This window comes from Ambystoma mexicanum, chromosome 5p (genome assembly GCF_040938575.1).
Source record: "Ambystoma mexicanum isolate Mex_15411 chromosome 5p, UKY_AmexF1_1, whole genome shotgun sequence".
NCBI classification, from domain to species: Eukaryota; Metazoa; Chordata; class Amphibia; order Caudata; family Ambystomatidae; genus Ambystoma; species Ambystoma mexicanum.
In genome coordinates, this window is record NC_090930.1 from 103,734,628 (window position 1) to 103,760,501 (window position 25,874).

Genomic DNA, 25,874 nt, shown 5'->3' on the forward strand with positions numbered 1-25,874 from the left:
TAAGTCCTGTTTGCCTGCCGTCACTTCCACCATGGAACCCAATGAAAGGCATTCCACAGAATCCCATTATTTCATTGAATTGGTGCAGACCTAAGAGAAATTGCGAGTCTCTCAGTGAAAAGGGGAAGGGCTGGTATGTGAATGGACCTGAACACAGTTTTTGGTCTAACTTAAACATCTTACTTCCTCTACTTAAGTGAGAAAGATTATTTTGAGTTAATGTGTGCAATTGGTTCCCCTATGTTATCGAATTAGGGAAATGTTGTGAGAATAATTTATCAGAAGAACTTTCAGTTCTCCCTACAGTCCAGATCCATCATGTCATCCCCAACATTAATACAGTGATTGGTGGCCGCAAATGGTCACCAAGGGTTGGAATTTTAACTTGGTTCCAGAGTCTTCACGCAGCTGGCACAACAGTGCCCTCCTGACTATACAGTTCTGACATTGCTCCCAATGTGGCACTCCAAGGAAGGATGGCTTGGCTCGAAAATGTAATTACGTTCAAGTGTGGAGGGTGTGGACATTTATTTATGTATACATTTATTCATAAAGACAGGAGGAGCAATGCTCTTTTGATCACAAAATAACGCACAATAGATAAGAAATCAGATTTGACAGGAAGCAGTGAACTTATTACAATGGGGTGAGTTTCAGGGACATGCTAACCAGGTTGTGGAGGAGAGTAAATGGAACAGTCACCTGGGACAATATATGAGTGGGCATACATAGATTAAAGACAACCAACACTGGACATTTTTAAGTGCAGGTAGGTGGTACATCCAGCAGTGCTCGGGATGTGACCATGATGGGTGGAGGCAGAGGAACTGAGGGACAGAGGAAGGTTAGTGGCGACAGAAGTGTTAGCTAGCAGTCAGATGAGAGGTAAGTTAGAGAGTAACTCAGAGGCGAGGAGGTAGGGTTTTAGTTTGATTTTGAACAAATCTGTGTGGATGGTTCTCCGGTGTATGGGGGAAGAGAATGCCATGCAAGTGGTGCAGAAATACAGAAAGAGTGGAAGTGAGAGGAAGCACAGAGAGGGATAGGAGCCACAAGGGTAGTCGAGGAAGATGAGCAAAGATGATGACAAGGCTTTTAGAGTTGGATAGAGGAGGATAGCTACAGTGTTGCTTTAACATGGATAGATTTGTGAATCAGGAGAAGACATTTAAATCTGGCCCTTGTAATGAATCAGGAATAAAACTTGAGCACAAAGGCATTATATTGATTACTATGCACTTTTATTAAAACAAAATGTTTTGGAAAAATACCTATCTCGCCCTATCACTATGAGGGTTTTACCGTCCTCAACAAAGCTAAGGATGCCAACTTTCAGAATTTCCAAAAGCAAAAGAGTTCTTTGTTCTGTGTCTAAAATCCTAACGTGACACTTACATCTCAAACCAATGAAAACATGAAAATTGGTATAGTGTTTAAAGTAAGCAATTGTGATTCTCTTCATAATTTCAACACAAAGTTCCAAAGTAAAAAGGTGCAAAACAAAGCAAGTAATCAAAGTACCACGATCCTAAGTGTGGGTCCTCCCTTTCACTGAGTTTCTCGGCACAAGCAGAGTTCTTTTCCTCAAAGATTGACACTTTCCCTGTTCAGGGGGTATGGTTCCCATTCCTTATACTTATCACATTCAAGGGGCCCGCCGTTGCTCCTTGCCTTTACAGTTAAAACAAATACAATTTCTTCCCTAGGGTTATAACTCCCTTCCGCTGGAGTTCCCAAATTCTTAATTTTCACAGGTCTCTTTTTTCTTTGTGTGCGGATCCTAAACTCTCAATTACTCTGTGTGGTTTACTTTCCCTCCAGGTCTTTTAATTTTTTCCAACAAAATAAAATGCTTTCACAGATGAGCAACACCATTTCTTTCCTCAGTGTTATTGCTACCTTCTCCTGGAGTTCCCAAATTCTCACAGTCAATTACTCTGCCCTGCATGCTCCCCTGCCAGGGCTTTCTGTCACACTTTGGGTTCAGGTCCCATACACGCAATTACATTGCCTGCTATACTCTCTGGCCAGGGCTTTCTGTTACACTTTGGGTGCAGGTTCCAGGCTCGCAGTTACATTGCCTGGAATACCCTCCTTCCAGGGCTTTCACTTACACGTTTGCTGTGTGTGCCAGACTCAGTTACATTGCCTGGTATACTCTCCTGCCAGGGCTTTCACTTCATTCCAACAAAAAGGTTTCATCTAATTCAGGGAGATTCCCTTCCCCGGAAACACACTTCTACTGGTTTCCACTTTAAAGGGGTATTGGTCCTCTTTTTTGTCTCATTCGTGGGTCTGATTCCCTGATTCACTGTATTTTCATCATTATTCAAATGTCCTGTTTCTTTAAAACTTAATGGATTTTGGAAGAGTCGTCTGGTTTAGAGAATACACGAGTGGTTAAGAGATGCTTGGCGGTATTGAAATTGCGGGGTAGTTTTAGCCCCAAGTCAAAGGGAAACTGCATTTGGATGACATAGGTCTAAATGTGCAGAACATTGAACACTCAATGCGAGCTGCTAGAGAAAAGGACAGCTTGTACATTTCAAAGCTGCCAAATACCCCTCAGTATTGTCAGAAGAAGAAAGAAAAACAAAATTACACAGGCCCTGTGCTCAAATTATAAGGCCTAAAACTAGATGTCTGCTTTCCATCAAATGTGACTGATGCCTAAAGTGTAACTTTGCAAAAGCAGAAACAGTTACCATGGAAAATTGTGCATTTTGCATATTAGAAAAATGAACACATAGAAAATGAATCTCCATTGCCAGAGTAATGTGAATATATATCAGGATGTTAAGTTTCACATTGAACGCATGATAGGGGATATTAAAGCAGGCTATGCGTAGCCTTCAAAAACACTAGTTTTCAGTGCATGAAGAAAAGCTGTGCTAGCCCAAAAGAAAATTTTTCATGAGATTAGAAGGCCCGCACACTGCACACCTTCCCCCTAACTTAAGCTGAAAGAAAAAATCATTTTGAAACTCACAGAGCCAACACATAGGGCGGGTGTTGGTACTGGACTAAAGGGTTGAAGAGGTTAACAGATGACCCCTTTGTTAATGGAAGTAACACCTTAAAAATACATGGATTAACATTCAAGTCAGGAACTGACTGACAGATGATATGTAGCAGAAGACCACCACAAGATGACAGGAGGTGAACATGCCTCTCTGCTCTTAAAGATAATCAACAGACGATTCATTAGCTCTAAGAGAAATAATGTTAGAAATTAGAAAATGTATTGCAGGCAGAATAAACAACGTTGCAGATGGCTCAGATCACATGTTAAGTTTGAAGAAAAGAAATATAATGTGAAATTGAAGTAAAAGATGTATATATAATTATAAGATTGCCATAAGGATATAAAGACAATCAGATTGTTTTGATCTTCTCCGGAACTATACATCGCACATATATGGTTCGAGTATCATTAAAAAGCTTAGGAACTGACCTATCTGTAGTGACAACGCTCCTAAAACCTAAGAAAACAAGAGTTACAACCTAAAATGTGATTATAACTTCCCAGAAAATTTTACGTAGCAGAGATATACGGAGATACTAGCTTAGTGAATTATTTAACTGTATGTACATTTTTGTGAAACTGACTGTCATCATATTTGAGTCATTCAGGAAAAACCTTCATTCGAACCTGCAAACTCGTGTCATCACAGTACTCATTTTGTTAAGTCCAGCATGAGGAGATTAACTCAAAAATATTCATATTGTTAGGTTTCGTTAGAAATTTGAGAAATTCGTCACATTGTAGTTTTTTAAGTGTAAAACTAAAATGTGTGAAAATGCTATCCCAGATGGGTGGAGTTATAAATTCAAACGGATGATGCCTTGTAACTTCAGGAACCAATTATTGCAATGGGAGTCACAATAGAAGTCCAATCCAAATCAAGACCCAATAAACTGGCGCATCCTAATTTTAATAATTTGGTGTGATTATGAGTTCATCAGGGGATGCACAATAGGAGAGAGCTTTCTGAAATCATCTGATTTGGTAGTGCTGACCAACATTCTGGAGGAAACTAGGGAAAGACTAAAAGCTGTCTGGGACCCATACCAGGATGGACAAATCAAAGGGGATTGATGCTGGAGGCATCCATAACTGAACCTAGAGAGGCCATCTAACCAGATACATGTCCGTTCCCAGGACACAATGGCCTGAGATATTCTCTGTAAGTAAACCTGTCCTACCAAACCAAGTGTTGTGGGGATCTATTTAATTTAATATCTTCCCATTATGGATTGGGTGGTCAGACCAAGTAGATCCCTAGCATTTTCTTACTATGGGCCTCATCATGAGTTGAGTGGTAGCCCTTAAATGCAGCAGTAACAAGGTTACTGCCGCATTTACCACTATGCCCAATTTCTATTCTGGAATGTTTACCCACGCTCAGAACTGGCAGTAAACATGCTAGGGAAATGCTCATATTTCCCATTGGGTCCTGGGAAGTAACGTTTAGCACCCAACCCGTGAACGGTGGGCGCTAACGCAAATAAAGTTGGGTGGTATCCCAGTTGGGATACTGCCGAACATTTGATAAGGCCGTATATAATAAATTAAACAATTTCCCTATAATAAAAATCAACATCGCTTCCAGTGTGAATAAAAACATAGGGCATCATTAGGCGGTAGGCAGTAGCCATGGCGCTATTAGCGCCATGGCTAACCCCTTACTGCATTCCGGGTCTGGGTTCCCGAAATAGGGACTGACCGGGTCATTCCAACCTTGGAGGACCCTGTACGTCCCTATTCCGGGAACCATTCCCCATTCCCATTTGAGCCCCCATAGGGCTTAATGGAAATGGGGATTGAGCTAATATCGGTACCGCAATTTGCGGTACCGTTATTAGCTCTGAAGTCCTTAATGGGTCCCTTCCATAACGCCTGGTAAAACCAGGCATTAAGGAAGGGACCCGCTAAGGGACCTCGTAGTAGGGCGGTAAGGGATTACCGGCACCAGTGCCCTTACCGATGCCGGTAATCCCTTACCGCCTACCGTGTAATGAGGCCCATAGTCTGTTAAAGTAATTGGGTGTTCTTAGTTCTCATTGACAAGCTCATAATTCCCTAAAGTGAAGTGGTATACTTGTCAAAAAGAAATTCCTAACTGTTCACCCTTCTCTGTCTTAAAGCAGGAGGGTGCTGTATGTAAACTGTAGATCTGAGATTTTGTGCTGGGGCAGAAATGTGACTTGCAAAGTTAAATAAAGTGAAGTCCCTGATTGTAAAGCATACTCTCCACTGAGAGTGGGAATGTGACTCCTTGGAGAAGAGAGATTCTTAATGGCATTGTGGTGAAGGAAGATGTGGTTTATATATATATAGAATATATATAAAGTGTTTTGTTTTATAATGTTTTATAATGTTGTTGTGCTCCAAAACTGCTAGCATTGCCTAGTGTGCACGGAGATTACAAATGCAGAGCACTGCATGTGCGAATTTATTTTTGCAAATAGAAATGAGTTGCATATTATTTAAACTAAGCTTCATCTTAAGTATAGTGCCATGCGTATGATCTTGTCAAGTTTTAAGGTGCTGCATCACTGTTGGAATAAAGGGATTTTTGTGTGTGTTAGAAGAATTGAACTGTTTATTTGACCTGTGTTTTATTTACATGAGACCCAAAAGTGAAAACGCACAAGTGGTGTAATTTTAGATCTTTTCTTAATGTCTAGTCCCAAATAGTGAGTTCTTTTTTGTGAAGCTTTTTTTTGTGCAACAGAGAAAGTGGCGTCTCATTTGATGTTGTATAAATATACATTTTCCTGATTAATTAATAAATATATATTATTTTTTATACGCTGACCTACTGTTTGGCTTACCTACAGCTAAAGGGTGACGGATCTGTGTGGTTCTATATGAATCACAGGCAGGACTAGATTAAACATACAAGGAATATTGGTGTGGCACGTTTGATTGGGGACAGAAAGAATACCCTGCATTCATTGTTGACAAATAAATATCGACAGAAAAGGAAGGATGTGCCTGATTTTCCTAATATTTAGAAGGTTGAGGCGAGCTGCTGTTCCAGTTTTGGAGATGAAAGTAAAGAAGGTATGAGAAGGGTCATAGATGATGCTGAGGTTTCTAGCTGTAGAAGATTAGGGGAGAGTGTCAGGTGGGAAATGGAGAGGCAAAGTAAGAGATGAGAGAGAGCATTTAGCATGGAAGAAGAGCACCTCTGTTTCAGTAGAGTTTAACATCAGAGAGTGCAACGCCATCAAATATTTAATGCCACAGAGAAAGTTGTACATTTTGATAGAGAGATCAGAGGAGAGATCTGGAAAAAAGAAGAACATTTGGGTGTCATCCACGAAGAGTTGGTACGAGAACCGAAAGGAGGTCACTAGTGTCCCAAGCATAGAGGTGTAGAGTGCAAAGTGGAGTGGACCCAAGACAGAGCCCTGTGGAACACTAACAGTTAGAGTAGTGAGTTTAGAGGCAGTGTTTTTCCAGGAGACAGAGATTTGGCGAGGTGTATGGTAGGATTCAATCCAGACAATGATTCGATCGTAAATCCCAAGAAGAAAGAGATTAATAAGGAGTGGCCGACAGTGTCAAAGGCAGCAGACATGCCAAATAGAATTAGGGTAGATTGGAGTGCTTAGCAGAGGTGATGAAGTTTGACACATTCATGAGAGCAGACACATTAATGAGAGTACTTCCATTGAGCAGTTTCCGTGCAGTGACATGAGCGGACCCCTGCTTTTAGGACATCTTGATGGTTGTGGATGTGTAAGAAATTGTTAAGAAGGTTGAACACAATGCTTTCGAGGATTGTAGAGTAGTGCAGAACAGAAGGAGACACCAGGGTGAAAGTTAGCTGGTTGATTTGGGACATCCCTTTGCTTTATTAGGAGATAGATGACGGTGGGAAACAGAGGGAAAGCAAGAGGAGTCCAAGGACAGTTCAAAGAGTTCAGTGAGTTCAGCGGCCACTAAAGGGGCAATATGCTTGACTAGTTGCGTAGAAAGAGGGTCTGATGGGGCACAAGAGGGATATGACTTTTCCAGTATTAGTGTGACTAAAGTGGGAGATGAGACAGAGGATGATGGTAGAGTAGGCAGAGTGTAACATATAGGAAGGGGGAATGTGAGGAAGGTCAAGAGAGGGTCTCTAATTTTGGAAATATTTGCAGCAAAGTATTCAGCTAGGTCATGAACTGTGAGAGTGGAGTTGATAGTCGTAAATTTAGTAGGAGTAAGGAGTGAGTTTAGGGTGCCCTGTAGCCGGCAAGAATGGATAGACTGAGAGTCAATGAGGGTTAGGTAGAATTCCCTTTTCACTCTTTCAAGAGTTGACTTGCGAGAGAGTTTAGGGCAGAAAGGTAGAGTTGCAGGCCCTCATGCGAGTTGGTATGCTTCCATTTTCACAGCAGCCGACTCATGTCTGTGCGGAGAGAGCATATGAAAGGGGTGGTAGGAAATGAAGTATCTTGGTAGGCATCATGAAAAGTCCTTAGGCTTTTTATTAGGATGCACAATTATCAGGCTACATTCAAGATGTCAGGGATTGGAGATTTCAGGATCTTAGCTTTCTCCAGGAGAGCCCACTGGCTCCCACCACCCAGGCTACATGTCTACAACTTTTTTGTTGTTGTTTTTATTGTGCATTTAGCCCAACCAAATTTTGACTTTTTACACAGAATACAAAGTCATAAAAACATATACAATTAAATTCGATCATTAGGCGCAGACAACATTTTTTTTTAAATACATAGAACTACTCAACTACATGAGGGGAGAAAAAAAAGGAAAAAACAATCACAGTTTAAATAAGACAAAATAAGATTTCAACCTCTCCCAAATTAAAAGATCCAATATATACAGTGAGAATAAGAAAAGCAAAACAAACCCAAACATCACTTAAATCATCAATTAAATGAGAAAATGATCAACCAATTTTAGGTAATTGAGAAGTCTAACCACTTCCATTGTCATGAAAACTTTGTCGCCTGAAATAATTATCTCCCGTGTCTCCAACTGTCCTGGGTGGAACCTTCAAAGGAAAATCATAACATTCTCAGCACCTGTAGGAAAGGACTTTATTACATAGCTACACTCACACCTACAAGTACACAGGAAATGGAAGCAGGATATAACATGACCCATGATTGAGGATTATGAGACTTATGGATGAAAGAAATCAGTGGGAAGTGAGAGGAGAATGAGTCATATAGTAGGGAGTGGAAGTTGGAGAAGGAAGTACTGATAGAAAAGGCATTGGTGGGAAGGAGAAAAGTGGCGAATGGCAGAATGTTTACATTTCTTTTTAGTAATAGGTGAAGCAAAAGGAAAGAGCAGAGGGTGGAAAGTAGATAGTAGTGCAAACAATTGACTGATCAGATAGATCATGTGATAATAGTATTAGTGGCTCAGAGAGAGGTGGAGATGAATAAGAGATCCAAAGAGTTGTGTGGGTAGGTAGGTTATGGATAGAGTTGAGAGTGTGGTTACTAAGAAAAGACTGAAGTTCAGATTTTTGAGAAGTGGTTGGAGAGGGAATTTTAAAGTCGCCTAAGAGAATGAGATGATGTTTAGTGGAAAGAGAATCAAGGAGTTGCCCAAGAACATTAAAGAATGGTCCAGTGGGACCAGCACAGAGATAGATGGAGATGATGTATACTGAGCGAGGCAGAGGATTAGTAGAGATGGTGAATTAAAAAGAGGTAGGAGAGGACGTGGCATTGGAGATTTGTGAGGCATTGAGGTCAGAAGATAGTAGGTGTCCGACGCCTCCATCTATGCCAGTCAGTTGAAGAGAGTGAATGAATGATAGTTTGGAGTCATGCAGGGCCACCAGAGTGTTAGCAAGAAGGTCTAGGGGAGGAGATCTGGAATAAAAATAATCTGTGATAAAGGAAGTTTTGTTTCATACAGACTGAGCATTCCAGAGTGCAATGTTCAGTTGGTGAGGTAAGGTAGAGTAGAGGAGTTGAGTCTCAGAGGAAGAGAGGCAAGGTGGATAGGTGTTAGAGGAGGTATGGTTAGCTTGTCAGCTTTGTTTGTTGGAAGGAGGTGGAAGAGAGATGGAGTAGTGGGAGACTGGAGATGTGAGTTTTATAATAGGGATAGGAAAGGAGGAAAATGTAGGGTGATTGGAGAAAGTGTAGCGAGAGGTGGGTAGGATGAAGAACACGAGTGAATGTATTTTAGGTGAGTATCACAGTGTGGTGAGGCAGTACAGTAATTAGCAATTTTGGTGTACTCACAGGTGCAACAGGGAGAAAGGCAAAGCAAAGGCTCATAGCTTTAGAAGCAACTAGGCTGGTCAACAGCTGGTCTTTGCCCTTCAATGTTCTACCCTTAACGTTGATGCTCCAAGCTGGATGCCCCTACGGAGTTCAGAATGGAAGACAGGCTCTTGTCACCTAATTGCATTGTCCATCAGTGGTTGGTCTCTTTGATATTGTTCCTGGTGTTGTTGGGATAAGGCCATTTCTTCCTGATTAGTGTTTTCAGAGGAGCCTCTTGTGGCCTTCAGCTGGAGATAGGTTTGATTCAAAATGGCCAAAGGAAGTGATGTGACCGATACAAGATGGCCACATGAAGCAATGTCACCAATCCAAGATGGCCACTGGAAGCGATCACCAATCCAAGACATATTGCAGCCCTTGAGTTGGGATCAGTTGATACCACGTCTGACATCATATAGCTTGGTTGAGGAATCAATCAACAACACAGAGTGAAGAAGTAGGGGCACATGGGTTTAGTAAGGATAACTTCATGTACCATTGGAACGATTTAACAGAGGTCACAAGGCTACTGTTTGCAACATGGGCACAAAGAAATCAGGATATCTGTACTGTGCTCCTCAGTTCTTTCCTCTCCCCTCTACAGATAATCTGTTATCTTGGTAACAACTACTCACAGTCTATGGGGCTCATTACATGTTTGCCGGTTGGGAAATAAGGTGGCGGTACCAACGTATACCGGCAACTTTCTGGACCGGCAAAATACAAGTCTGCAATTGGAAGCACTAATATACAGGTGGGCCTGATCTGCCGGTTGATCAGGCCCCTACCGGAAGATCAATGCCTGAATCACCAGCACCGTTACTAATAGTGCCAGTGATTTGGGCAACCCTATCTCATGGAGTCCTACGGGACTCCATGGAATGGGGAGTTACCAGCGTCTGTTCCACCCATATTAACCAGGTAACACTAGGATATCAGGCGGCAGAAGCAGTACAGTAGTTCCCTGGTATGCCGCCGGAATTACCAGCGGGATCCCAGGGAAATCGCAATGAGCCCCTAAGAGTTTTAAATGTTACCAAACATCTTTCTTTATAGTCTTGCAGGGTCTTTCAAGATTTATTTGGCTTATGTGAGGGTATTTCTTTGACTTTCATGGACTTATGTGATGGTCTAGCTCCATCACTCCTGGTCCCTTGGGTGGGCCTGATGGGAGTTGGAATGTATCTTGTTCCCCTTGGTTGAGACTGGTGCTGGGTCAGCTGCTTTCACTAGGCCTTCAGCTGATAGCTTAACTATTTCCCTCACTGGATCACCCATGGATACTGCCTTCCAACTCCTCCTCCTCACTGTTCTTCTACCAACTTCTGTTTCATTCATTTCTTTCTCTAAGTCTTGATTCCAGTTCTTCTCCACATTTCACTTTTCTCTGCTCTTGTCATTTTCTCATCCCTGCTTGCTTCTCTGTCCACCCCATGTGTCCAATATACCCCTTCTACTCCTCTCTCTGCTTCCTTTCTCAAAGATCCAGACATTGCTTCCCCTCTACCACTCTCCCCTCACCCATCCTGATCCACCTTCCTCTTCACTCCACTCTCTCTGTCAGCAACTATGTCTCAGCAGCATGCCACAATTCTCTGAACAGCTTCTGTACACTCCTAACTGTAACACCATTCTGTTGCAGACACCCTCTTTAATCTCCACTCAGGTTATGTCACTGAATGCTTAACAGAAGAAGGGTCTGAAGGTGTGCAAATGTGAACCTTTGCCCAGCGATTGCATCAAGGGTAGTGGGACATCTCTGTCAGCTGGACATAATTGATCAGCAATATGCCTAAAGATTATGTGACCAGAGGCTAATTCAGCTCCATCCACCATCCTGAATGCGGATCACAGACTCAGGCCATCAGTGCTGGTGAGCAGAAGGGGCTTCCCTACCACATGGAAGGATGTTGGCTTTTTCTGTCTGTGCGGTCCTGCAACCTCCACCACATGGGGCTCACAAAACTACTACAAGCACCATTTCTACATGGGGGTATGTGAACAAACTGACAGTTCTTGCAGGCAGGACATGTTCTGTAAACATCTGCAGTAGTGAGTCTGTCTCTCTTTTTGCCTCCCTCCTCTTTCATTTGGCACTCATTCTCCAGCTGCTCTTTGTCTTACTCCTTGTTCTGCTTCACTACCTCCTCTTTTCTCACTCCTTGTTCTCCCCCTCCTTCTCCCCCTGTGCCTTATCACCTACATGCCGCACTAATGTGCCACATTTGTTTGTTTCAATTAACCTCTAACCTGCACACCCTCGTTGCAATCTGGAAATGTATATTTCCATGGGACTGCCAGGACGCCTAATATTGATGAGGTTCGCTCAGATCATCCATGTGGAAGTCAGACATGGGCTCCCTGTGTTTGATTTTGGTATTTTTACTGGGTTTGATTGATTCCAGTAGTTATTCATGCAGGCAGTTAAATGTTTTCCCATGGACCAATCCCTCATTATCCACCATCTTGGTTTTCTATTCCTTACTGGGATTGCTTTAGACTCCTAGCTCACGGGTCCTTGTGTGCATGCATCTGAAGCCTGACATAGTCCACAGTCAAATTAAAAGGGAACACTTGTGTCTCTGTGTGTTTTATCATACCGTGGTACAGTGGCAGAAGTAGTCATGGGTGGAGACCAATCAAATTGTCAGGCATAATTGGGACATAAATTGATAAAGCTCTTAATAATGTGCAAACAAACATGTCCTCTGCAGCAGATGTAGATACTGGTTATACTATACAGATCATGGTTTGAGGTACGGTTAGTGTGGGAAAGTGAGGTGCCTCCTTTTACCAGGATTTTCTCTCCCTGCTGGGATCTGCGTCTTCTTCCTACTATTATAAGGCATACCCCAGGTTAACGCTTGGCCCTCTCACATCTATTGCAGGTGTCCCCCATTTTTGGGGGTCCCTACCCCTCCCCTTTCAGTGTCTTGTATTTTCCAACCACACAGATGACAATGGTTCTGCTGTCTTGTGGTGTTCTTAAGGCGGTCATTGATTGGGGAACCTGAGGGGATCCTAGGCTTTCCTCGTTTTGTTCCTGCATTCACCAGTCTGCAGTTCCACCCAGGCCCTATCGGCTCCCCAATCCCACCACTCTCCCACTATCATGGGACCTCAGCACAATATCCCTACAAAACCTCAGGCAACTGCTGGAAATGTATCCCATACCTACCAGAGCATTTCTGAAGAAACCCAAGTGTACCTGCTCAAAACTGGCTATCGATCCGCACATGACAGCCTTGTTTCACCAAGTATTGGACTAAGGTTTGTCACAGCCAGCCATGCTACATACATGACTCACCAATGCAATGTGAATCACGCCTCCTCTTTTAACATGAACACCATTCATAGGCAATCAAACCAATTTCACCTTGATGTCATCATGGAAGGTGACAACATACAAATCAAATACAATTGAATGTGCAAATTGTAAATCTAACACAACCGAATTTAATATTTCATTGAAGCAGATATAAAATGTAATATCCTTACTGCAACAGCAACACACATTGCATCCTCAGAGAATTTAAAAAATAAAGGGGTCCCTGTGTGAACCCCCACACTCCCCAAGGGTTCTTCCTTATGTCACACCCATGAACATGTTATGTCTATCCCCAGCGTGTGTTGTATTCCTCACCCACACATACTAGACTACACTGTGGATTGGGCCTGGACACTGACCAAAGCACCAAGTGCACCTTTCATCCAGCTTGAATGCAGATACAGGAATGGCCAATGGCGGTCATCAGAGTTGTCTTCAAGGAAAAGAAAAACAGAAACTATTATTAGTTACGTTTTTGTTTGTTAAAGAACTGTATTGAAAATTTGAAAATCAAGCAAAAGGAAACCTGTAAGAAAATGTAAAATTCTATTTACTTTCAAAAGATCAGCAGTTCACGTCACAGAGGTTGGAATTAGCATTCTGGGTTGCAATTACAACCACCTGCTAAACCTCGATTTCCCCCCCCCCCTCTGCTTTTCTGTTATATTGATGTCTGAGGCACCCAAGTTGCACCAGGACCAGGCAGGGTGCCATAAGGTAGATTAATTCTTACATTATGTTCAAGGTTCAAGTTACTCTTAAGTACATTGATGATAAGAGCACACCCACTGATTATTTTCAGGCATACCAGCTCTGGTTCCACTTGACACATACTCAAAAGTCTCACGCATCATCATCCATGTAACATTCACTGTACTGCCATTAATCCACAGTCCCCTACATTCCCACACCGAATGGAGGTGAGCAGCAGGGTACCTGCATCCTTGACTAACAACAAGTCACCATCTTGACTCACAGCAAAACACAAGACGATGCAAGCCTCGGTAAGGTGGCTCAGCGCGTTAAACGCTTGTTGCTGCGATTTGTGTTTGATCTGCAGGTTGCAGGTGCAAAGCCCACTCAGCAGCCTTTTATCCTTCCCAGGTTGATTAATAAGTGCCAATTTCGTACGTAATAGTAATGTATGAAAACATGCCCTATGTAAAGGGCTTTAGATTAAATTGATGTTTAGAAAACAAATTATTGTTTTCGGTGAACATACTCTGTATCTCAGCTGCTGTCCATTGCCATTGCACAGCTATAAACATATGTGTTTCTGTAAGAATAATAATGCATGGCACCTTTACTTCTGCATTTGTGATGAAAGGGCAGTCATGTATTTGGGCATCCCAGGCAAAGAAAACATCTAACTTTATTTGTCCAACATTTTAGATAGTGTAACCATGCTGCCAAAACATCAGAGAGTATTCAATGGATGGGTAATACCTGCAGGATCGCCATGGATGTAACTCTTAATGTGTCCCTTTGCCTTCATTTTTCAATACATACAGAATAGGGCTGCAAGATTTATCCTTAGCCTCAAGCCCAGGGATTGTTGCTCTGGGGCCTGAAGATCTCTCCACTGGCATCTGGTGGTCTCAAGGATGAAATTGAAGACCCTTTAAATCATCAACAAGGCTTTCTGAGGCCTGGGACCATGTACCTCCAATGTTCTCTCCCTAAATACTCCCCTGATAGAGCCCTCCTCTAACTCCAATTCTCTGATTGTGAAACAGTTCTCCGAACAGACAGCATGAGGCAGGTTTCTCTCTTTTGCAGGTGCCTCTCTTTGGAAAAGCCTTCCTATTCATCTCAGACATGAGCTGGACTTCCTTAGGTTCCATACAGTTCTCAAAACTCTCCCTCTTTCGCTCTGACGCTCCCCTGCTAACTCACACCGCTGCCAATGAGACTGGTGGCCTGGTCCCTCATGACCCTCACAAGTTCCACCCCCTATACCTAATTTGCAGCAGTCCCCCCCCTTCAGCACTGCCCTTGCGGGCATTCCGCCTGGTGGATGTGCACCCTACCCTTGGGACTCCTCTGCCCCAGCCTCACACTTTGGCATCCCTTGGCACTTCCCTCACAGGCTCCCATCCGCACTTGCACATCCCTACTCCCACTTCCATTCATACACTTCTCTCACTGCACAATGGATATATGCGTTTATAGCTTCACTGTGTACAATTTTTTTGTATAAATAAGGTAAATACAGGCACACATGTTTTCTAGAATATTGTTAAGTGGCAGTTGATGTTTGGAACTTTAATATGTTGATAGGATTACATGTAGAATTTTTGGAAGTGATTGGTGGATGGATGTGTGACTGTTTGAAACCAGGCAATGAGGGAGTGTTACAAACATAACATTAAATAGGGTAAAAGGGCTGTCTTGTGTGATGGTGTTCACGTGCCATCCAGATCTTTTAATGATGCCTGGATTAAAAAGGGGACTGCAGAGACCGTAGATAGTCACAAGGGCCCATGGATTATGGCCTGTATTGTGTATTGTATGCTAGAGAAAAGTATGTGTGACAGAAAATTGTTTCTGTCTTTTTTTCTTTTTCTCTAGTATACCATTTTTCATTACTTCCATTAGCATTGTAGAAAATACTAATGGAAGTGTTTGAGAATCTTATTGAGTCTAACTACGTTATTCAAAAATGCAATAATGTAAAAAAGCAGATGTAATCTAAAAAATAATTTAGTTTAGTTCTACTTTTTAACTGTGAAAGGTGGCTCCAAAGGAACCTTTTTTTGTGTTTTTTATTTTAAAATGTTTGGATTTTTTGCAGGAGAGGCCAGGAAGTAAGGTGGGGGGGGCGTGATGGAAGAGGGAAGAGCTACCAATGACAGATACGGAGGTGCAGGTGGACAGTGTAAGACATTGGGCATGCTTTAAATCTAAAATAGGGGGCAGTGTTTCTCATGCTCTTTGATTACTGCTCCCCCCTGCAGAGTGGTGTGTTGCAGTATATACAGATTATTGTTGTCTTGGAAAGATATGGATCAACAACCTCTTTTATGGCTTGCAAGGTAGCTGGTGGGATCTTGAGGAAGATGAGATAGAGGAAGACAGCCTACTACCTTTTGAGAAATTAACAGCCTTTCTCAGGTTACCTGGGTGTATTGATTGTATGTGGTGGTGCGTCGTACCAAAACAATACTGCCTGTGTTGTCCACGACTGAATATGATTCCACACTCAATGCATTCAACATGGGTAGCCCAAGCCTTTGGCACCCCTCGTACGGTCTTAAAGAACCGCCATACCCATGATTCTCTCTGGGTGCTGGAGGTAGGCATTTCCTCTATCTCATCGTCCGGGTCCTTGTCATTTTCCTCTGCATCATTGCATCTTTTCTCTTGTCCTGGCCCTCCAACTGGTGGTGGTGGTGGCGTTGGTGGTGGTGGCTCTTGGGGAGGAGGCATCGCCATGGCTAATGCCACTTTTGAAGTTAAATAGCAGATGTGCTAATACTCTTCCAAATAGGTGCTTTCTCTTGGATTGCAGATGGAAAATGAGTAAAAATACGTCTAGGAGCAGAACAAGGGTAAACTTTCAGCTTCAAACTTCCTAGATCGGCTGAAAATGCAATTTCGAAATGTTCACAAAGCACAGACCCGTTTGCGAAGCGCAGACCTATTCGTGAAATCGTCACCATAGCGCACACACATGGTCACGTGACACTGCCTGAAAAGTCTGCAGTGACGTCAGACAATCGTGCACATCGGCGAACCAAAAAAAAGTTGTAAAATGTTGTAGAAAGTTGATAGAAGTGTTAAGAATGTTGCTAGAAGATGGGTAATTGTACAGTTTTCACTTCACACCTCCTAAATTCGCTGAAAATGCTCCTATACTGGGAATATATTTCATATGAGGAAGTTGTAGCAAATTAGGGTGCATTGAAAAAATATAAAATTCACTGAAACAACTTAGTTAAAGGTAAGTTATGGTCCAGTTGAACTAATAAAAACCTATGGAATTCAGTGATGGAAAGACTTTGTAAAATGGGCGTTATGGTTACAAGAAAACATTTATAAGGCCACAGAAATGTGGCAGTTATGGTTAGCTAAGCAACCATAACTCGCTCCACAACCATGCCAAGATTAACACCCAGGATATCAAAGATGACCTCACAAATGTCAATGATGACATCACTGATGACATCAAATATGTGGGCCACTTGTTTTTGTTCACTGACATGTCTAGGCCAGTTATTTTTCTTTAATGACATCAAGAATTGTATAATTGAAAAGGTGCTTTGTATCTAGACATTAAACTGGTCCTATGTTTTTAAGGTGCTTTCTTTATGATATGGCCTCAGCTCATGGTACACATGGGGAAATAAGCACGCCACAAACACACAATTAATTCATATACATGACAAAAAACTCTAATCTTATTGTCATTTTCTAGTGAGGTTCTTTCTTTTCTCCTTAATGGAGTTTCCCTTTATGTGCCTCAGATTCCTATTCATTGGGGCTCTTTATAAGTATTGTCTGTACTAACAGAAGTGTGCAGTTTGTCTTGTATTGTTAGCTATTAATACCAAGTTTTACATTAGTCAAGATTATTATAGCCGTGCATTCATTATTTTACTGACCTTTATTACAATACTGTATGCCTGTGGTGCATGCTGCACCCATTGCCAATATGCATGTATTATTAGGTTATTTTATTAACAAGAACACTCCAATAAAACATTTTGTTTAAAAGAGTAACATTTTGTAATACATTAAGTACTTCATAGGAGGACTCCCATTCATCCCTGACATGTTGCTACAAACTTTGTAAACACACCCCTGTATAGACTTTTCATCAGAATTAATTTGATATGTGATGTTATCAGTGATGTCATGAATTACATTTGTGATGTCATATGTTGATGCATGGGTGTTAGTGTTAGCAGTGCACGGTGGTGGCCTGAGTTATGGTTGCTTAGCTTCGTATAACTGGTGAATATCTGGTGGTTTTACGGTTTTACTTGTAACCATAGCGTCGCTTTAACAAAGTGTTTTCACTGAATGTCATCGATTTATATTGGTGCAACTTAACCATAATGTCCCTTTAAGAATGTTTTTTCTGTGAATTTCATAAATTTTTATGAATGAAAACGTTTCATGATGGTACATCGATGTATATACTTTATTAATAATTCCTCTTTTAACATGTATCAAAGAACTCTAAACCTCCTTTAAGAAACATATTTTCTGCAATGCACACTGATGTGTGTCGTTATCAGCAGCGCATGCTGGGGATGCAAGTCATGGTTGAATTGCCTTGGGCCCGAGGTTCGCCCATGACCCCAGCCCAACCAAACCACCCATGTTATAAACTGCACCTACCCTGCATCCTAGTTCAGTGTCCACTATAACCTCATAATGTGACCAATGGCCAGTGCTCATAGCTTGCAGCAATGGCCAGTCTCCACACTCCATGAGGCATGGGCTTCGGCAATGCCGCATTCCACAATAGGCAATCTAAGTAGACATTGTCATTGCCGAGGGCTAGGCCCACTGCCCAGGAAGCAAAGTTATATCACAATTTTTTGTACTTGCTTTTTGACACTTTCAAAAAAGTAAAATACTGGATGGATTTGCAAAAGCATGGTTTCAGGTCCTTGGTTAGTGCGTCACACAAGTTTGCTACAATCCCACCCAGCACTTCGGGTTACAGCCGCAAGTAGATTTATTTTCCCATTTAAACCTATGGTTTCTGCCATGTCGCATGCCCCAATAAATAAATCAGAGTAGGCATTCATCCTTGCTGACTGTCAGGCCCACTGTTCATGCACCAAAGTTATATCACTATTTGATGAACTTACATTGTGACATTTTGGAAAAATAAAACACAAGATAGATTTGCAAAAGCATGCTTTCACGTCCTTGCTGATGTTCCTTGTGCAGTTGTGTTGTAATACAGTCCAGCACTTCAGGCTGTATCTGCAAGAGAATATGTTTTCCCATTCAAACATGGGACTTCAGCCATGACGCATGCCCCAATAAGGAAATCAGAGTATACAATTGTCCTTTCTCAGGGCTAGGCCCATTTCCCAGGCACCAAAGTTATTTTACAAATTGTTGTGCTCACATTTTGACACGAGAAAAAGTAAAACACAGGACAGATTTGCAAAACCATGCTTTGAGGTCCTTGCTGATGCTCCTTGCAAATGTTTGCTGCAAACCTGCCCAGCACTTTGGGCTGTAGCCACAAGCAGAATTTCTTGTCCTATTCAAACCAATTCCAATTTAAAAAAACTTTACCACATAGCGGGTCTCCCGTGGCCATGCCCACTTTAACCCCATTGTCGGTCCCTCATGGTCATGACCAGTAGCCAGATTGGCCATGACCTGAACAATCTGGCCACTGCTGATGGTCACAGGCTATATACCTCAGTCACCAAAGGTATATCACTATTTTTTATACCTACATTATGACACTTTCCAGAAAATAAAATAGGGACACTATTACAAAACCATGCTTTCGGGTCCTTGCCAATGTTCCTTGCATGAGTTTGCTGCAAATCTGTTCAAAATGTACATACAAAAAATAGTCATATATCCTAGCCCCCAATTTACAGAATCCATTCACACTTTGCACAAACATTCAAGGTTGGGTCAATACCATTTCTGAAAAAATGTGTTCACATTCGTCAAACGGCAACAAAGTTATAAACCATCTAAAAATGTAGAGACACCACTCTAATGTTGGCCCCTCTTGACGGAATCCCACCAAACGTTGCAAAAGTATTCAGATCTGGAGTGTTCGATGTCCACGAACGTCACACTGGCTGCTGATTGTTCATCATATCAGTCCATTATTTGTACATATTTTTTGGCCAATTTTTCTGAACTACTGAACAGATTTACACCAAATTTATAAAAGCACGCTTTTGGGATCAAGCCGCCACTCTTTGCGCAAATTTGGTGAAATTCCATCCAGCGGTTTGGGCTGTAGGCACAAGCAACATTTATTTTCCATTGCCTCTATGAGGATTTCCACAAATGTTGGGACCCCCCTATAACTTTGCCCCCATTGACAAAACTGCACATAAGATCATTCTGAGGGGCCATATACTTTTTTTTTGCAAAGTTTGACGAGGATTCGCCTAAGGGGGCAAAGTTATAAGCCACCCAAAAAGTGTTCTTTCTATAAGTTGAGCAACTTAATGATAACTACAGGGCCGCTACCACTGGCCCTTTAATATATTATTATGATTAGTTATACATTACAAAGTTTTGCCATGTAGTGACATTGTAAGTACAAAAATTAAAAGGTGGAGAAAGAGTTATGTTAATTAGGAGGACTTGCCCCTCCCAAATTTGGCCTTGGTAGACTGGAGGAACCAATCAGAGAAAGCGAGCAGCCATTGAATAAAGGGATGGAGAATAGTTGTTCAATCCAAACCGAGGGCCATTCTCCTGGCACCACCTAATTGCATAATGCTGGGGCATGGTGAAATCAATATAATGAATCGCACAATGGGAATCAGGCACAGCTGCCTGAAGTCATCTGGGGGGAACTATTGAAAGCTTGATGGAGATTTAACATTGCCTGGCAGACAGCCTGACACTACCTGGGTTGGAAATGCTAATGAGATTGAAGGAAACCAGGGAACCAGAGACAGATGCTGGGATCTTTGCAGGAAAGCTGTTATGATGTTGCTGTTAACTTAACAGCCTGAGCCACCTAGCACAGTGAAGCTGGATGGCATGGAATGTTATGCACCTCTGGTTCCGATGAGGTCATACAGGTTGCAACGTATCTCAGCGTTCTAACTTTGTCAGTTAATCTTGTCTGTGTCACTGTAGGGAGCCCTTGTTGTTGTTGGGGGTCTTTTTCCCTTATTAACCTAAATAAACATATGTTATGAGACTTACCAGAGCCCTTTGATATCTTCGCAACAATGGCGACGAGGATGGGATGTTGAAGACCCCCAGCAACCTTACTGAAGGCACTGCCGCTCCGCTGTTCCCCCCAGCGTGGTAGTGGCAGTTAGGAGCCGAACTGAAGACACATTGTGTGCTGGCCGCTCCGCTTTGCCCCAGCGTCGAGCGGCCACCAAAACTCCGGCGGCACTTCCCCATCAAGTAAGTGCGCCGCTCGCCTGGCCCTGCAACTGCTGGCCTTTGATCCAGCCATCGTGTTTCCATTGCGCCTGCTGCACCGCATTCTAGCTGTGTGTGGGGTAGGCTCTCACTGGCACCCTGGACGGTGTTTGCAGAGGCCCGTCGTGGTGTTTAAAAGCATATTCGGCTTTTACGCAAAGATACGGAATGGAAAGGGAGAGGCGCTGTTGAGACGAGGAATATTACCGCGCAGCCCCTGGTAGAAGCGTGCCGTGGTAGAGCCGAAGAAGATAACCACGCAGCGTTTTGCAGAAGTGCGGCGTGGTTGAACCGAAGAAGATTACCACGCAGCGTTTAGTAGAAGCGCGGCATGGTTGAACCGAAGAAGATTACCACGCAGCGTTTAGTAGAAGCGCGGCGTGGTTGAGCTAAAGAAGATTACCACACGGCGCCTAGTAGAAGCGCATCTAACAGTGGATTACCACACAGCTGCTAGTTATTGTGCACAGCAACGCTGAAGTAGAGGAGGAAGGTGCATAATATATAATTCATTGTACATTGGGCTCGCACCAGAAAGGTCAAGACCGGCCACCCGCACGGTTAATAAGGGACTTGCGAAGTGACTTGCAGGCTTAACTTAGGTTATATGTTAGGTTTATTCAAGACACTTCAGTTACAGTTACATGGAAGTAAATACAGGAGTATGGAGTATATCAGCACTGGCCCCATCACCCAGGCAGGGGAGCTCTAACTGCCTGCCTCAGTATGGAACCCTCAGATCAGCATTCCATCATTCACCCAACAACATTCCATATGACATCACACACTCACATATGGCAGATCAACACAGACAGTCACTATATAACACATCTCCCTCTTTTTCCAAAGCCACAAACACACAGGAAGTCACAACGTAACACATCTCCTTCCTTTACCAGACCCACACATGTACAAATCAGTCACAACAAGATATTTCTCTAAACCCGTCTCAAACACGCATCTAATACCAGACAGAAAACAGACACACTCACGGCGACACAACACCACTCACCCATTCAAACATAAAATATGCTCAGCCTGTTGGCAGTGACCTACTTAGCCAATACATTCAAATACTTCAGAAAAAGCTGAGACACTGGCCAGACATCCCAAACCCATCTGCGTACCCGGTGAATGACCACAGTCAAACCAATTCAGAATTGATAGAATTGCTAGAATGCCACACCCCACTAATTTGGATGAAACACAGGCTTTGACACATCTACACATAAGAAAATATCACTACAGAGGGGCTACCTCCTTTAAACAATTGCGGGAACAATATGACATGGTACTCATCCACTGAGGTACCTGTCCTACTCTACACGGGCTGAGGCACTACCTCACGCACATCACTATGTTCCACAAACCTGAGGCGCTATCTCCCTCATATACACTTGTGTCCATTCACGTCAGAGGCGCTTTTCTTGCTAACACTAATAGAGACACCTACCGGAGGCGCTACCTCCCTCATATGCACTTACGTCCATGCACATCAGAGGCGCTACCTCTCTCTAATACTATACTTCGCATAAACCTGGAGGCGCTACCTCCCTAACATACCCTAGTGACACTCACCTCAGAGGCGCTACCTCTCAAAGAAAACTTATTGTCACTCTAACTGGAGGCGCTACCTCCCTAAAATACCCATTGAGCCACACTCATCAGAGGCACTACCCCCATCAAACGTGACCCACATATCAGAGGCGCTACCTCTAAGTACTACCACAGTGTCATTCATCTCAGAGGCGCTACCCCTTACTAATACTGATGGAAACACATACACATCAGAGTCGCTACCTCTCATTCCTTACAAAATGCCATCTACATCAGAAGCGCTACTTCTTCAGTTACTGCCTGATCCATACTATCTTCATGCCCATTATTGTGCATCTATTTCACTTCCAACTTTAACTGAATCCGGCTAAGACATTTTACATTTCACCATGCAATGTTATAAGTGTGGTGTAATTAAGTGAACCAACATTTTTGTCCTAGAAGTCCATGGTCATCTCTTGACCCTAAGATAAATACTATGCTCCTAAAAGTCCATGTTGCCATTTCCAGGATGCAACACTAACACCTGCAAATACTCAAGTTTGTTAAGAAACTAACATGACAGAAAACATAGTAACATACGTCCCACACAACATAAGAATCTCACTCATGCAATAAACACCACTCATTCATGATAATCAATAAAAGCAACATGTATAAACATTTCTTGTCGCCTGCTAAAAGTCTCTGTTGCATGTTTGGAATGCAACTTTCCTGCAATTCCTCAATTAGTTTAAACTCAGTAGCACAACTGCCAAACTCTAAACATACAATACCATCCATGGAGGACCACAATAAATTCATTACCGTTCATCCACAATTCGCATAGAAATAACCTTTCCATTCATTTAGATTCCCCTAAAATGAAAAAAACGCTTCATGTCATAACAAGATAACATAGCCTTTCAAAAGTATGTCATGGGAAGTCGTACAATGAAGCCTGAAAGGATCATGCAAAATGAAAACAGCACTTTAATTCAAGCGCACCATAGTGCAGACTAAACGGCAACCTGTGCACTAACCTTACATTTATTTTTCTGACCCAGCGCTGCAATATTTTCTTTTTCCGTTGCCATTACCTTCCACGGCGCTATGGGAAAATGTAACCTGTCACGCACACTACATCCATAGTGCTGCCATCCCATTACCATGTTTGGACACGGGTCAACATTTTCATTTCTCTTCTTATGGACGGCATTCTTCTTACAACTGAAACTACTGCTGGACTGCAACAAACATTACCCTACCCGCTCTGGGATGGTCACTGTACATGTCCTTTTTAAAATAGCCGACGTCTCTCGCCCCACGAAGATCACAATGACATCCGGTGAACACTCCTTCCTGGGACAACAAAGTGCAAACAAATGGACGACAACACGATCGCTTCCCACCAGTAGCTATGATTGGTCCACAGCCAGCTTCCTGGTCACGTAGGGATGCACATGGGTGCTTTATTCGAATACTCATTGGAGAAGAACGGCAGCTCAAACAGTCTCCGAAGCCATAACCGAGAAGCACTCAACATTCCATGCTCAGGCCAGATGACGGCGGATGCCGAAGAGCCGCACAGTGAGAACATTCCAAATAATTGCTAGCTCCCACACCAGCCATGGTGACGTCATCAGTCTGACTGAAGCACAGAGCTGGAATGAGCTCTGCTCACCAACTGTCACACGGCTGACCAAACCCGCTCCCACTGAGCAACAGCTATATGCGCGGTCCCAAACACGGGGTGATCTACTCTCTCTCAGAGCTCCTCTCATCAACCATAAGATCTGCTGACAGTCACTATTATTCAATGTTACTTGTATATGGCTGCAAACGGTCTATGACACCATGGGTAGTAGGGAAGTAGCTCCCTCTCTTCTTTTTACCTCTTCTGCTTGCCAACTGTCTCTGGCTGGTGGGCACAACCACTCACTGGCGCCGTGGGCAGATGGAGTTTAGCACTCTCTATTATGTTTACCAACTAGAAACTGCCTCTGCAGGCCAGACCTTTTTCCCAGAGCATTAGAACAAACCATTTACTGCTGGGTGCATAATAGGGCTGCATGCTTTACTCTGCCCAAGGTGCCTACCGGGACATCCAGTCCTTCTGAGACCTGCTCAGTGCACCAACATTTCCTTAGCCCTGGGTGCCTGTTGCGCCTACCAAGGCACTGTCGCTTTCTCAGCCCTGGGTGATGGGTCTCTTACTTGTAATGTGGGGGGCAGTGCTGAACTCCGCTGTGTCCTCCTGTCTACTGCACCCCCCGCAGCAGGCTCCTTCAACTTCAGCTCCTTCTTTTCGTGCGCAGGTTCTTCTAAGTAGACCAACTCGTCGCCAATGTTGCGAAGTGACTTGCAGGCTTAACTTAGGTTATATGTTAGGTTTATTCAAGACACTTCAGTTACAGTTACATGGAAGTAAATACAGGAGTATGGAGTATATCAGCACTGGCCCCATCACCCAGGCAGGGGAGCTCTAACTGCCTGCCTCAGTATGGAACCCTAAGATCAGCATTCCATCATTCACCCAACAACATTCCATATGACATCACACACTCACATATGGCAGATCAACACAGACAGTCACTATATAACACAGAATTGAATTACTGGGTTATGAGTGGAGTGAATTTAAGTTTAAAGGAAGGAGTTGTAAAGGCAAAGTATATGTCACTAGGAAGGGGCAATCACTATTAGGATGGAGAGAACAGAAGAGTCTGGGTATCCGTTTGGACCCCAACCATCCTGAACAGGTGCTCCAAGTGTCATTGCCGTGCACAGGATCAAGCAAGTATGTGATGAAACATAAAGGAGTGTTCGAGAAAAGTTTGGGGAAAGTGAAAGGGTTTCAACACCAGATTGTTCTAAAAAGGGGCAGTTTGCCCGTCGTTGCTAAACTTAGGTCAGTACCGTTTTCTTTAAGAGAAGGGGTAAAAGATGAGCTGAAGAAGTTGTTACGAATGGGTGTGATCGAGAGAGCAGGAGGTGTGGAATGGGTGTCGCCGGTTGTTGTAGTAAAGAAAAGTTCAGGTGATTTGAGGCTGTGCATAGACATGCGGGAGCTCAACAAGTGTGTCATGGTTGACAGGCATCCTTTGCCAAACATGGGTGAGATGTTAACCATGGTGGGCAAAGGGAAAGTATTTTCAAAACTTAATATGGCGTCGGCGTACCATCAGGTCGAGTTGACGGAAGATTGTAGGAATGTTACAGCTTTCATAACGCATGAGGGTGTGTTTCAATTTAGAAGAATGCCATTCGGGCTGGCATCAGCTTCATCAGTATTTCAAAAAATTATGGATCGGCTGCTTGGATGTGTAAGGGGAGTATTTTGTTTTCAGGATGATGTGCTGATATGCGGTGAGACGTTGGAGGAGCATGACAGAAGTCTGTATGCGGTCCTGAAAATCTTTGAGGATAGAGGCATCACTTTGAGGGAAGAGAAGTGCAAATTTGCAGTATCCAAGGTAGATTACCTGGGTCATGAGGTATCATTTGAAGGGGTGAAGCCCAAGGAAAGCATTATCAACTCCATAAAAGAAATTGAGAGGCCAACGACCAAGCGTGAACTTCGTTCATTTTTAGGCATGGCAGAGTTTTATCAGAAGTTCGTAGAGAATTATGCTGCAAAGGTCGTAGA